The sequence below is a fragment of the Myxocyprinus asiaticus genome, chromosome 1, assembly GCF_019703515.2.
Source record: "Myxocyprinus asiaticus isolate MX2 ecotype Aquarium Trade chromosome 1, UBuf_Myxa_2, whole genome shotgun sequence".
NCBI classification, from domain to species: domain Eukaryota; kingdom Metazoa; phylum Chordata; class Actinopteri; order Cypriniformes; family Catostomidae; genus Myxocyprinus; species Myxocyprinus asiaticus.
The window spans coordinates 32,397,530-32,412,977 of NC_059344.1; the positions used below are offsets into that span (position 1 = coordinate 32,397,530).

Consider the following 15,448-nt stretch of genomic DNA (forward strand, 5'->3'; position numbering starts at 1 on the left):
GTAGGGGTGTTACGAATCACTCATCTCACGATTCGTTTCAAGATACTGAACTCGCGGTTCGGTTCACGAAAATTCTCTCTTTATTAATTTTTCTATTTTTCTTCAAATGTGTTGTGGTGAAGAAAGTAAATAATGAGAGAATTTTCATTTTTGGGTAAACTAACCCTTTAAGATCATTTTTATTATTATTAATTTAAAGACGTATGTAAAACAGTTCCTTTAAAATTTTGCTAAAAATACTTTTCTTAAAAGTGTTTAATGATCAATCAGAAATGTACTGGGACTAAAAGTCAGCCCAGAACAGGGCAATGGTGACACTAAATGGAAATATTAGGTAATAATTAAATTATGCTTCTGAAAATACAGAATTATGTTAAATACAAATGCTGCTTACACACTAATCACTGATTACACTATGTAACAATTTTTGTTCTGGGTAGTAAGTGTTATTTCCTAATTGCTTATGCCTCAAAAGTATAGAAAATGGCTATTATTCCCCACAAACTTTGCTTTTGTGACCAGGACAGTGATATTTTGAAATGTACCTATTTCCAGTGAGAAAACAGGCAAATTTGTGTCTTTTCGTTCACATAAAGTCAGAAAAACAACAACATATGAATCCAAATGAACATATATTTATACTAAAGTAATACAAAAATGACTACAAAAGATTTAGAAGCGAGTAGTTTTTCGAGAATTACGATTATACTGTAAATCACTTTCACAAATCAGCCCCCAAATGCAGTCTCCCATCATGTTTTCATATACTGTCCTTGGTAGCGGCATTCAAAATCCAGTATATCCTGAAGGAAGCGCTCGCCTTGCTCCTCCGAGTATGCTCCCATGTTCTCCTTGAATTTATCAAGATGAGCATCAAGGATATGGACTTTGAGGGACATCCTACAGCCCATTGTGCCGTAGTTCTTCACCAGAGTCTCAACCAGCTCCATATAGTTTTCGGCCTTGTGATTGCCCAGGAAATCCTGAACCACTGCGACAAAGCTGTTCTAAGCTGCTTTCTCCTTACTAGTGAGCTTCTTGGGGAATTCATTGCACTCCAGGATCTTCTTTATCTGTGGTCTGATGAAGACACCAGCTTTGACCTTTGCCTCAGACAGCTTAGGGAAGAAGTCTTGAAGGTACTTGAAGGCTGCCGACTCCTTATCTAGAGCTCTGACAACTTGTTTCATAAGGCCCAATTTGATGTGTAGTAGTGGCATCAGAACCTTCCTGGGGTCCACCAGTGGCTCCCACTTGACGTTGTTCCTCCCCACAGAGAACTCGGTCCGCTGTGGCCAGTACCGCCTGTGGTAGTGCGCCTTGGTGTCCCTGCTGTCCCAAAGGTGCCCAAAAAAACATTTTAAAATTAAAAACTTCTACAATTTTAAAAATTAACACATTTTATTACATAAAATTCCGAGCAACAATTGTCCATCTTACCTTCAAGAGTTTTTTTGCAGTGCTCGCAGGTGAAATGAGGTGCCCAGGGTTTGTCTTGATCCCCGACAGGCATGCCGAAATATGCCTTGTAGGCCTCACACATCTTAGCAGATGCTTCCACGGAGTACTTTTTCGCTCTTGTCTTGATAAATTGGCCGCAGACATAGCAAAATGCATCTGTCGGATGCTTGCAGCCTCTTGATGCCATCTCAGAAAAATGCAGATATGTATCCACTTAGGCAGCTGGAACTAATGGTGGGCTTAAGGCCCCTGTATTTAGAAGAATCAGAATCAGAATGAGCTTTATTGCCAAGTATGCTTACACATACAAGGAATTTGTCTTGGTGACAGGAGCTTCCAGTGTACAACAATACAAAAACAATACAAAAACAGCAGCAAGACATAGATAATAATAAAAAATTATTATACACATACGTACAGACACCCACATACATACATACATACATACATACATACACATGGGTAGTGCAAATCTAATAGAATCTGTTATGTACAGTGCAAATGTGTTTTTTTTTTTTTTTTTGTTTTTTTCTTCAGAGGAATGAAATGGCAGAAGAGTTTGGATGTGTTGGATAAATATAAAAAAGACTAAACTGTGTATTGCACAGTTATTTCTCAATGGGGCAATTTAACTGTTCATGAGATAGATAGCCTGAGGGAAAAAACTGTACCTGTGCCTGACGGTTCTGGTGCTCAGAGCTCTGAAGCGTTGGCCAGAAGGCAACAGTTCAAAAAGGTAGTGGGCAGGGTGAGTGGGGTCCAGAGTGATTTTTCCAGCCTTTTTCCTCACTCTGGAAGTATATAGTTCTTGAAAGGGGGACAGGGGGCAACCAATAATCCTCTCAGCAGTCCGAACTGTCCTTTGTAGTCTTCTGATGTCTGATTTCGTAGCTGAACCAAACCAGACAGTTACTGAAGTGCAGAAGACAGACTCAACGACTGCTGAGTAGAACTGTATCAGCAGCGCCTGTGACAGGTTGAACTTCCTCAGAGTCAATGTGTGTCTCCCACTTCAGGTCCTGTGAGATGGTAGTGCCCAGGAACCTGAATGACTCCACTGCTGCCACAGTGCTGTTTAGAATGGTGGTTGGGGGGGGGGGGGGTTAGTGTTGGGGTGTTTCTTCTAAAGTCCACAATCATCTCCACCGTTTTGAGCGTTCAGCTCAAGGTTGTTTTGACTGCACCAGACAGCCAGCTGTTTAACCTCCCTTCTGTATGCAGACTCATTGTCATCTCGGATGAGGTCGATGACAGTGGTGTCATCTGCAAACTTCAGGAGCTTGACAGAGGGGTCCTTGGCGATGCAGTCATTGGTGTAGAGGGAGAAGAGTAGTGGGGAGAGCACACATCCCTGGGGGGCACCAGTGCTGATTGTACAGGTGCTGGAAGTGAGTTTCCCATCTCACAAGCTGCTGCCTGTCCGTCAGAAAGCTGGTAATCCACTGACAGATAGACAAGGGAACAGAGTTGGTGTAATTTATTCTGGAGTATAGCTGGGATGATGGTGTTGGAAGCCGAACTGAAGTCCACAAAAAGGATCCTTGCATATGTCCCTGGTCTGTCCAGATGTTGCAGGATATGATGCAATCCCATGTTGACTGCATCATCCACAGACCTGTTTGCTTGATAGGCAAATTGAAGGGGATCTAGAAAGGGTCCAGTGATGTTCTTCAGGTGGGCCAACACCAGTCTCTCAAACGATTTCATGACCACAGACGTCAGGGCGACTGGTCTGTAGTCATTAAAGTCCTGTGATTTTTGGTTTCTTTGGGATGGGGATGATAGTGGAAAGTTTGAAGCAGCATGGGACTTCACACTGCTCCAGTGATCTATTGAAATCTGTGTGAAGATGGGGGCCAGCTGGTTAGCACAGGATCTAAGACATGCAGGTGAAACGCTATCTGGGCCCTGTGCTTTCCTTATCATTTGTTGTCGAAAGACGCGGCTCACATCATCTTCACAGATCTTAAGTGCAGGTTGAGTAGCAGGAGGGGGGAGGAGGGGGTTGCAGGAGGTGTTGGTGTTTGTGTGAAGTGAAGGTCAGAGTGGGTGTGGGGTGTGAGATTGGGCCTTTCAAATCTAAAGTAGAACACATTCAGGTCATCAGCCAGTTGTTGGTCCACCACAGGGTTGGGGGCAGGAGTCCTGTAATTCTTAAGCTGTTTCATGCCACTCCACACTGATGCAGGGTCGTTAGCTGAAAACTTGTTTTCCAGCTTCTCAGAGTATCTTCTTTTAGCCACTCTGATTCCCTTATTCAGTGTGTTCCTGGCCTGATTGTACAAGACTTTATCCCCAACTCTGTAACCATCCTCTTTGGCCTGATGATGCTGCCTGAGTTCCGATGTAAACCATGGTTTGTCGTTGTTAAATGTTAAATAAGTCCAAGTAGGAATGCATATATCCTCACAAAAACTGATATATGATGTAACAGTATCTGTGAGCTTGTCCAGATTGGTGTCTGCAGCCTCAAAAACACTCCAATCAGTGCGGTCAAAGCAGGCTTGTAGTTCCAGCTCTGCTTCGTTGGTCCATCTCTTTACAGTCCTTAATACAGGCTTAGCAGATTTTAATTTCTGTCTGTAGGTTGGAAGAAGATGAACCAGACAGTGATCAGATAGTCCCAAAGCTGCTCTAGGAACAGAGCGATATGCATCCTTTATTGTTGTGTAGCAATGATCCAGTATATTTCTGTCTCTGGTGGGGCATGTAATGTGCTGTTTGTATTTGGGCAGTTCATGTGTGAGGTTTGCTTTGTTAAAATCCCCAAGAATAATAATAACAACTGAGTCCGGGTATTGTTGTTCCGTGTCTGTGATTTGATCAGCCAGCTGTTGCAGCGCGGCATTCAAACACGCATTTGGCGCGATATACACACTCACCAGAATAAACGAGGAAAACTCCCGCAGCGAGTAGAAAGGCTTACAGTTAATAAAAAGCACTTCCAAATTAGGACAGCACATCCTCTTTAACGTTGCTACATCTGTACACCAACACTCATTGATGTAAAAGCATGTTCCACCGCCTCTCGTTTTCCCCGTTAACTCCGTGATGTGATCCACTCTGAACAGCTGAAAGCCCGGCAGATGTAATGCACTGTCCGGAATGGCTTCACTCAGCCAGGTTTCTGTGAAGCACGAGGCAGCAGAGTTGGAAAAGTCCTTGTTTGTGCGGGTGAGGAGATGTAGTTCGTCCGTTTTGTTAGGGAGAGAGCAGAGATTCGCTAGATGAATGCTCGGCAGCGTTGTTCGTAAGCGTTTAAACAACACAACAGCGCCACCGACTAAAATGTCAAACAAAACATCCGAATATTCAAAATCCGGGAAAAGATTGCTGGTGTATGCTGTCGAATGTTCAGCAGTTCATCTCTGGTAAAACTGACTGGAAAAAGATAACTAAACACAGGACAAACAAACAAAAACAACAAAACAATAGAAGCGCTCCACACCGAGGTGGCCATCCGCGATGCCATCATGATGCATATCATATATCGTATATATATATATATAATCACATTATACCACTATTTATATTACTGGAAAGTTCTACTCAGCACTGAATCTATCTGGAATGTTCTGGAAAATAGGTAAATTTCAAAATATCACTGTCCTGGTCACAAAAGCAAAGTTTGTGGGAAATAATAGCCATTTTCTATACTTTTGAGGCATAAGCAATTACGAAATGTTACTTACATTTAAATATTTTACATTAAAATGGTGTTTTTCTAAAATAATTTTGTCTCTGATTACATCTAAAAAAATAAATAAAATACATATTCAATGGAAGTGCATGCTTTTCCAATTAACTGATGACTTTTGACATTAGAATTATACTCACCCATAGCATTTTTACACATAATTTTCAGCATTATAAATATTAGATTATTATAGCGCTATTATTAAACCTCTGTTAACTTTGATTTTCTCCTGTGCAGTCAGAGCAGATCACACTCGTGCTTCAAATGGACATTCAATCCCTTGCGCTGAAAAGGCTTGCGTCTCTCTCCCAATGCTGGTTTCAACCGAACTCGTCGTACAACAGCTGTGGCTGCAAGTGTGCAATCGTGTTTTAAAGCTCCTTTTGTGCAATGAAGCTTTTTCTCTTTGTATGCCTGTGTTATGTTACGTAGGCTTAGGACGTATAGGATAGAACAGATGCTAAAATAATTTTTATATATATATAAAATAAATAAATAAATCCCGTCTCAACGATGCATATCATCACATTTTTGAACCGCAATGTATCGTGCCACGATTAACCGTTACACCCCTAGAAAACTGCGTTCATATCAGCAGTGAACCGTACTGGAGTTCACATGAACCATACCCCAGACCACCTTTTCAAGCGAACTTGGGTGCGGCTTGCGGGTGCTCACCTGAGTACGGAAAACAGCAATTCACATCATCCAAACTTTGTCAAATGAACCCGGGTGTGCACCAGAGGTGCTGGTGTGAAACCACCCTAAATGTAGAGAGGAGGGGAAGAAAACCAGTCCAATTTAAATTAAAACCATGACACCGATATCCTCACGACCACCATTCCCCAGTTGCCAAATCAGATCAAAGCAACAGACGCTTTAAACTGCCCACTCCTCACTGTCTTACGCACATACGGAGTCAAAGCGTCATTCACACGCCACCAGGAGCACACAGGGAGTTGAAGGATGAGCTGGCAGGTCCAATTTAATAATATCCCCAACATAATAACCATCAGGGCAAGCAATACAAAACATATAGCCATGAACAACGTATCAGCTAGTTATAACATTGCAGTTTCTTATACTGGCACTGCTGCCATGAAAACATGAGACCCAAAACTAAATCAGAAAACATACAAGAAAGAGCAGCTAAATTATACAGTGCCTGGTAAGTAGGCAAATTCATTTCCTTGAAGATCAAATCAAGAAGCAAACATGTATGAAATTCCATCACAGGAGAGCGACTTAAAATCAAGAAGGCAGACAAAATTAAATGAAACCCTAAGTTACAGATAAGTGTTTATGTCACACAGTCACTAATCAGCAGCAAGATATGCATTGCATCAACCTAATTCGTAATAATGAACATAAAATCTCCAACTGAGATTCGCTCATTCACACAAACAGATTCCATTATCGGTAACCTCCTCATGGTTGTTATAATTTGTGGTTCTCGCTCTCATTGGGGCACGTGGCGAGTTGTGCGTGGATGCCACGGAGAATAGCGTGAAGCCTCCACATGTGCTAGGTCTCCACGGTAACACGCTCAACAAGCCACGTGCTAAGATCGCGGATTGACGGTCTCAGACGCAGAGGCAACTGAGATTCGTCCTCCACCACCCGGATTGAGGTCACTACGCCACCACGAGGACTTAGAGCGCACTGGGAATTGGGCATTCAAAATTGGGGAGAAAAAGGGAGAAAATAAAAAAATAAAAAATAATAAATAAAAATGAAAAATTCCAGTCCTAATTGCTGTAGACACTTGTATACTTACATCTCTGCTGCCCTTTTAAAGGGGTCATAACATGAGGAATAAAATTGTCTTTGATCTTTTCACTAGGGCTGTGAATCGATTAAAATTTGTAACTAATTATTCGAACATTAATCGCAATTAATCACATGTAAATTATGGTACATGATACATTACAACAAACATTTAAAAAATGATCATAAATATATTTACTTTATCCTTTGTCTCAAAGAATATGCAAGAAATTGCTTGGCCATCATTTATTTTAATTATTTAAATATGTACATGTTAAAATGTACATTTTTGTATGTGGATAGAGTTAATTAGACACATTTTTACAGGTTTTAATCTTTTATACAAGTATATATATATATATATATATATATATATATACATATATATACACACACACACACACACACACACACACACACACACTCGCCATAAAATCAGTGTACATGTTATTTCAATTTGAGCAAAATCTTCAGGCATTTCAGTTTACTTTTTAAAATAATAGGATCAAATGGGCAGATTCAATTCATATCAAAACAATTTTGGCAAGATAAACTTGTCACCCCAGTCTCATGAAAATTTGTGCAAATTCACTGAAACTTCACCTGGTGCAGAACAATCTGGAATAATATGAAACAATGCAACAGTCACCTCTATGCAACCTGAACTTTTTTAGAATGTTGAATCTTTGTGACAACTGCACTAAAAACAATCTGATGCAGCGCAAAGAATAAACAGAGCAAAGGTGTCTCAACATGCGTTTTTGAAAATGTGTTCTTTTTAACTTAACACAGTGTTTAAACAGTGCAGGTCCTGCGCAAGACACTGGAGAAAAAGTGCGACACGGTGCAAATGTCAAAGACATTCGTCCAGCAAGTGTTTAAACAATGGGAAAACAGAACAAAAAACAAAGGCGAATGTTTACAAGGAAAACGATTGAAAAACAGTGTAAGCAGACGCAAAAACACGTTCAGTTTGAACAGCCCCTTGTTCACATGACACAGCACTAGCTGAAGTTTCTCAAAGACAGCATTTTGTTTCAGTTGATTGTAGCTAAATTTCCACTGTATCCAGCGCTGTTTGTTCTCTGTGTTTGTAAATATCCTGATACTGTTTTACTGTGTGAGAAACCGCTCCAAATAATTCAGTGAGAGCGCGCTCTGAACGAATTGTACTGAATCACAAATCGATTCAGACCGTTTTGCAAGCCTGTTTGGCCAATTCACTGAAAAGAATTATTCATTCACAAATTGGGCATTGCTAGTTCTTTTAAACAGCCAACAGAAATACGGGACACATTTCATGATTGGTGAACTATTCTGAGAGTAAATTTTTCTCAGGTCAGTCAGAGCACTCATGGTACGAACAGTGCGTACGGCCGTACAGCTGCAGGCGCCAATGTAAATTTGTACAATTTCATCATGTGCAAATGCCCGGATGTCTAATGCGGAAGTAAGCACGAGTTTCATGCACGAGGCGTTAAGGACATGCTTATTAATATTATGCGATGAGCAGTGAGATGGCTGTATAGATCTTCTATACAGAGATAACAATCTCCGTGTCAGAGCCGGCCCTGCCGTGACATTTGCGGCTGCATAGGGCCCTCCTACCACTGGTTCAGTATTTCTATATAATTATTTGCAATAAGTGAAAATAGCACTGGGCACACAGACCAGCTATATGCATGCCAATTGTCCAATGGAACCTGTCAAAACTATTAAAAATATTGCCTATGCTTTGAAGAAAAGACATGGAGAGATACGGATGTGAATTTAACCTCTCTCAGCCTAAGATCTGATAGCTGATAGTAAGACAGCTGGTTAGTTGTGTGGGTGTTCCGGGTTCGAGTCCACCTTTTGCAAATTTCAGTATTTCCCCTCTAAGCGAAGACATACAGTACACACCATCGGAAGTCACTTATTTCAAATAAAAATGTACATAAAAGGTCTAAATAAAGTGTCTAAGCGGACAGTGATTTCACTGAAAATAAACGTGCCATTTTCGTCGCGATCACTAAAGGTTAGGCAGTGCAGAAAAGGGGGTGCACGGGCACACGCACGAACGTGTGGTTAGCGGCTTTTTCTAGTGGCTCGGCATCTCACAGGCCAGCAGAATGAGGGTTAAGGTAACCCGTTTCTTGGACCTGAAGAAACCGCTCTCTCTAAAGCCGCTCTTGGCATTTGAAGACAACAGTGACGAGGTACCATTATGTAACACATCAGGTGTGTTTCTTCCCGCTGCCAGCAATGTAGTTAAGTTCTGTCTCAATAGCCTACTTATTAGATTACAGTATATACCGTTTTATTATTTTTTACACCAGGGTGCAATTCCATATGCCACTATTTACAGCATGTGTTCTGTACCATACCTTAATTTGGTAATTTAATTCTTTCTTATTCATTTGCACAGAATTTCATTAAATATATTTGTTAATTTGTGCATATGATGTGTTTGGTTAGTTTAAAAAATGTGTTCTTTCTTTTTTGTACTTCTGAAATAGTTATACATGTTCTGATAAACTACAGCTGATTGTTTTGCATTTTTAGCATTACACTTTTAAATAAATAGCCTTGTTTATTTGCACAATTTATAGGTGTACTTGAAGGTGGGGGGGGGGGGCGGGTCCCATTTTGAAAATCTGCTTAGGGCCCTGAAAATGCTAGGGCCTGCTCTGCTCTGCATTTTTTACCATAGGAGAGAGTGTAACGGTCAACTAGCATGTTACGACAGTAAGTCACAGTTTGCAGATACCATACAAATGAATGAGGAGAGCCATAAACCGATACATACCAGATGCAAAATTGTCTGTTTCTTCTCTTATACAACATCAATTCTATCATAGTAAACTCCACATATAGTTTATTCCAAATGGATTGTTTAGTGTATAACATGTTGAAGATTAGCAGCCAGGCAGTCAGTTAATTAGGTGATGAGCCGTTTCCTCACAAAAGCAGTTTATTCAGCACACTGAAGCATCTTCACCATAGACATCCATTGAAAAAACGGCCTCGTCTCCTCGCCAGTGTACCACCATAGAATGTCTATGGGACCGCCGTGTTATGCTATTTTATGCTAAGCTTGTAGGCTCCCCTAGAAGGGCTCAGATAGCAAGGAGAGAGCAGGTCAGTCAAGAGCAGAGAGCCAATCATAACCGTTTACTCTCAAGTCTTCAAGGAGAAGCAGCAGCAAAAACAAGCATTTCTGACAGAGGGTCAGAATGAGGGTGAAAAATGAAAATGATCATTTAACAAATATATAGCTGTTTTTTTTTTTTTTGTGCAATATAACTTTACTAATATAAGTGTGAACCTCAAGGAACATATTAAAATAATTTAAAAAAGGCATGTCATGGACCCTGTAAATTATGAGAATGGCATAATATCAAGAATACAATTACGCCTTTAACCTAGATCTGATCCTGTACAGAATTTCGAACAAATGATTTGACATTTGGCAGTCCCTTTGCCTTTTGACACACAGTCATGGACTATACAAATCAAAGCCACATACAATTCACTTCTATACCTGAAGTAGTGCTCGTAACATATTTACAATATTATAAACCCAATCCAATGCTTCATCCATGAATACTTTAATAAAGAGGATAATTTGTAAACAGGGACAGGAAACAGGCTATAGCACTGACAGAAGCACAGAGCTGTCTCACATTTCACCCAGGAGAAAAGCAACATCATTCAAGAGCAAGTCATTTTTGGCATGGTCTAAACCCTCCTAGATATTCCAGTTTCAGAAGCGAGCAAATATGGCTTTACTGCTCACGCAATTCAGAGAGGTGGTACTGTATGATGTGTTGCAATACCTGCAAGTAGCCAAGCTTATAATATGATGATGATAACATGATTGAGAACACTACATCCTGCATCCTAACCCCCTCTGGGGAGTCAATCTGTGTCCTCATGACCTCTGGAGAACAAACATCTCTAAAGGATTTCACATTTGCTTGTGTGCGCATCAGACTGTCATACTGAAAATGACTATGTTGTGTTATGGACTGCTGTCTATAACATCCAGCTTGTCTTGAATGTAACCAGGACATAAATAAATGAATGATGACAAGATTTGCCCTTTGAAAGCCTTGGCATTTAGGAGCTTTTGTAATCGACGATTTTATGAGCAGATATCCAATGTACAAAAAATACACTTTGATTTACAAAGTGAATAATGATGACCATTGGCATTAGAAAACACAGCTAGCAGCAGCTAACAGGATCAAACAGCGGCACTGAGCTAGCTGTCAAGCTTCTTACCCAACCAGCTGCATTTCCATACTGTTATGAAGTAACACCTTCATCCATCTGGCCACCGCACCACTGGTCCAAACCAGCTTATCAGTCATATGACATTAACATTAGACGATAGAACAGGAGTAATAATACAGATACTGACCTCCAGGCGCTAACGCCACTGCTGCTACTCGCTTTAGCCGTTTCTCTGGCCCAGCTGCTGCTGTATAACGCCTTCACAACACACATTCGTCCCTGCCGACGATGCTGAACGCAATATCTGATGGTAGCACGACGTGACGATCGCACATCCGTGTCTTGCTGTAGCTAGTCAGTCAGTGATGCGGTGGTAATGATGATCGTGTCTGTAGATAAGCTCGCTCCTTCCTTCCCCCCTCTCTCTCTCTCTCTCTCTCTCTCTCTCTCTCTCTCTCTCTCTCTCTCTCTCTCTCTCTCTCTCGTCCCTGTACGAGCTCAGCGCGTGAGTTCCGTACAGTGGGTGGTAAGTGCTTACTGGGCTAGGCTTGTTTAAATCTTTTAATTACAGAAATTGGTGCATAAGACACGAATGTACCTCCGCCCCTGCCGTTTCTGGAAATTCATAAAACAAAATGTCCATCCCTGTAATCACAAACGACTGTGATTGGTCCATCCGGTCCATCGCTGAGAAAAGGAACTTATATCACGTGGCTATATGCTCACAAATGTAGCTTAAAGGCATAGTTCACCCAAAAGTGAAGATTCTCTCATCATTTGCTCACCCTGGCTCTTGCCATCCCAGATGTGTATGGCTTTCTTTCTTCTGCAGAACACAAACAAAGATTTTTAGAAGAACATCTCAGCTCTGTAAGTTCACACAATGCAAGTGAATGGTGACCAAAAATGTTAAGCTCCAAAAGCACATAAAGGCAGCATAAAGTAATCCATAAGACTCCAGTGGTTTAATCTATGGCTGTGTCTCGTTTGGAAGGCTGCGTCCTCCGGAGGTCGCATTTGTCGGCCGCATACGTCATCGAGGCTGTCTCGTTTCAGAAAAGCGAGTAGGACACTCCGAATGCAGCCTTTGAATGCGACCTTCTTTCACGGGAATTCGGAGGATGCATGAGGTGTATCCTTCGTGGGCTCTCACAACCCACAATTCTTTGCTTCAGCGGAAATGTCTAAAAAAAAATTACGCCAATTTGCCCGTAAATATGATGTTCAAACGCAAGTCATGTTAATTCCCAAGTTTAAGTACCTCAGTAGATGGGTGCAGAGTATATAATATGTATAATTATATTAATATATAATTAAAATAAAGTATTAGACTAAAAGTACACCTGTAAAATCTATTTTCTTTTCTCTTTACATCATTATAACTCTCCTAAAATGTACCTCATACATTCCCTTCCAGAAGGACTTTGTAACCTTCTCACTCAAAGCGTTCGCGCTTGTTAAAGAGTGGCGTGCTGTCATAGCAACCATGTTACGTTCCGTTTTCATCTGTCCTACGAAGACCGTCTCGTTTAAACAAGACTTGTTTAAAGGAGGGTCCTACCTAGCACGCAGCCTTCGAATCGAGACACAGCCATTATCTTCAGAAGCGATATGATTAACATTCTTCTTCTTTTGTTTTTGACTATTTGCATTATTCGTGTATATCGCCAACTACTGGTCATGGAGGAGAATTTATAGTAAAAAAATAAAAAATTCATTTCGAGGGCATTTGTTGCTCCCGTGTTTTTAATTTAGAGGGCATTTTTGCCCAAAGCACCACTAAATTTCAGTTGATTTTATTTATTTATTTAGTATAAATGCCCAATACAAATGTAACATAAGAATGAAAAGAGAGGCAGGAGTGGATTATTGACTAAAATTGTACATTTATGAGAAAAAAAAAAAAGAAAAAAAAATCTGTTTTGTTATAATAATAAAAAAATAATCCCCGTTTAATGCTAAGTGCCATTCTACCGCTCTTTATTTCTATGGTTCCGCATTACAGCCGGAGGACTGGACCGCACCATTCTATCTGCCCGAGGGGTGTACAAAAGGACGTGCCTTCCGCTTTCACGTTTACGCTTACAGCTGGACACGCGAACTGGTGCTCTGGCATGTATTTGTTTGATTAACTCCTGTAAATAATTTGAAAGTAAAAATTTTATGTTCTAAAAAGTCGATATCTTCAAGTTGCAAGATTTTATTTTGTGAGGGTGGCGCAAACCGAAATCAAGTGACGTGGGCGCCTGGTTATTTGCATATTGCTCAGAGATGGTGTGATTGATTGATTCAGTAAATAAACAACACAATGCTCCTTCGGTCGGAAGCTCATATTTGCTTCATTGAGGATTCTGAGATAATGCTAACAGACAGATCACTGACACCAACTTTGTAAGCCCAGATTTATTATTTATTTACAGGGTCAACCCTGTTCTATTGAAAAACAGCAGAATAATAAAAAGACAGAAACAATGTGGAGGTTCCCTGTTTTAGGTAAATGTATTTCTGTATAAAGAATAGTTGACGCTTTTAGTCATCTAAGTTCTTCAGCATTTTTTCTTAATCAGATAAATATATACTCTTACATAACATTACATTTAGTCTACTTTTAATTTATACATATAAAGCAGTATATCCAAGGACTTAAGGCGTTAGAACATAAGGTTGCATTTCTATGATGGTATCATTCAATGTCTCTCTATTAAAGACCAAGTTAATCAGAGCAAAGAGGTCCACTGAGCTGAGGGTACAAATAAATTATAACTACAATCAACTCTGCATTACAAACTTGCCTGCAATAGTATCATTCTGTTAGAGGACAACATTTTTATTTCAGTTTGAAAAAGCTTCTTTAGAGGAGAGAGAGAGAGAGAAAATGCTCATTACTTTGATGACTATACTTTTGCTATGTCCTCATCACATTTCCTATGTGCACAAACAGAGAAATGTTTGCAGAAGCAATGACAGATTAAGTCAGATCTGAGAGAGGTTTAACTTTACAATGTATGTTTTTCAATTAATCTTATGATGTTAGTTTGGTTAAGGGCCATTAATACCCTTGTCATTTGAAGCCCCTGTGGATATCTGGATGATTAGAAATTACAGATATGGTATAATAAGAGAAGGAACTGGACAGTCTTAAAGAGCAGATCTGAAATCTAAAAGAGCAAAAAAAAATTCTATGTGCGCACAGCCTGACAGAAACAAGAGAGGGTTTAGAAGAAAATACAGGTACATGCCTTGGGTCATTAAAAGCTGTGTAACTATGACATGGGCATGTATATCTGTGCTGCTTCTGACCTATCTCCCCCTGGTTTCAAACCAAGTCGCAATAATATGCAGAGTCAGGGCAGATAATGCCACAGCAAACCAAATGTATTAGTTTATGTACTATTATTAATTCTTTGAAATTATCCCAAACTGGCTCATTTTTTTTCCAATGCGAGTTTCCATAATGTATTGATTCACAACAACCCAAGTCCATCATAAAAGTGGTTTTCAAGACCAGTGAAATCTGAACTGCACATGGTCACACTTGTCAGATAATTGCATTGATTGCATATGAATATTTGTCTTATGGTGAACTGAAACAAAAATGGGTTAAAAAAGACAAATTGTAGATAACGGACATCACACTAAAATAATTAAAGTTGAAATTATCTTGATTCAGATATGGGTCTGTATGTGTGTATGTCTAATATACTATCATATATATAATTGATATTTTTAGTTATTTTGATTTAGTTAATTTATATATTAAGTTAAACATTAGGTAATTAAACGCAATGATTAATGGACCAAGTGATTTACCATTTAACCACTTCTGGGGCACAAAATACTGTTAAGACATATACTGTATAATATATATATATATATATATATATATATATATATATATATACACACACACACACACACACACACCGATCAGCCACAACATTAAAACCTTTATATTTATGCTTAATATTGTGTATGTCCCCCTCCTGTCGCCTAAACTGCACCAACCCGCATCTCAGAATAGCATTCTGAGATGCTATTCTAATCACCACAATTGTACAGAGCAGTTATCTGAGTTACTGTAGACTTTGTCAGTTCAAAACAGTCTGGCCATTCTCTGTTGACCTCTCTCATCAACAAGGCGTTTCCGTCCACAGAACTGCCATTCATTGGATGTTTTTTGTTTTTGGCACCATGAGTGTAAATCCCCGGAGACCAAACCAGCTTGTCTGGCACAAACAATTATCCATGCGATTATCTAATCAGCCAATCATGTGGCAGCACTGCAGTGAATAAAATCATACAGAT

The 15,448-nt window shown here is 39.9% G+C and overlaps 1 protein-coding gene across 16 annotated transcripts in view; it reads right to left on the reverse strand.

Annotated features, from left to right (window-relative positions):
- LOC127445945 (MAP kinase-activating death domain protein-like) overlaps nucleotides 1-11,794 on the reverse strand; it is a 103,639-nt gene extending 91,845 nt beyond the window's left edge. For 3 of the 16 annotated variants that reach the window (XM_051707692.1, XM_051706684.1, XM_051706513.1), the window contains exon 1: nucleotides 11,331-11,777. The gene's annotated coding sequence lies outside the window, so the exon portion shown is untranslated. Of the gene's footprint in view, nucleotides 1-11,330 lie in introns of all 16 variants that reach the window. The other 13 variants (XM_051707524.1, XM_051706738.1, XM_051706601.1 and 10 more) reach the window with 8 other exon arrangements.
- Between the last annotated feature and the right edge of the window lie 3,654 nt (nucleotides 11,795-15,448).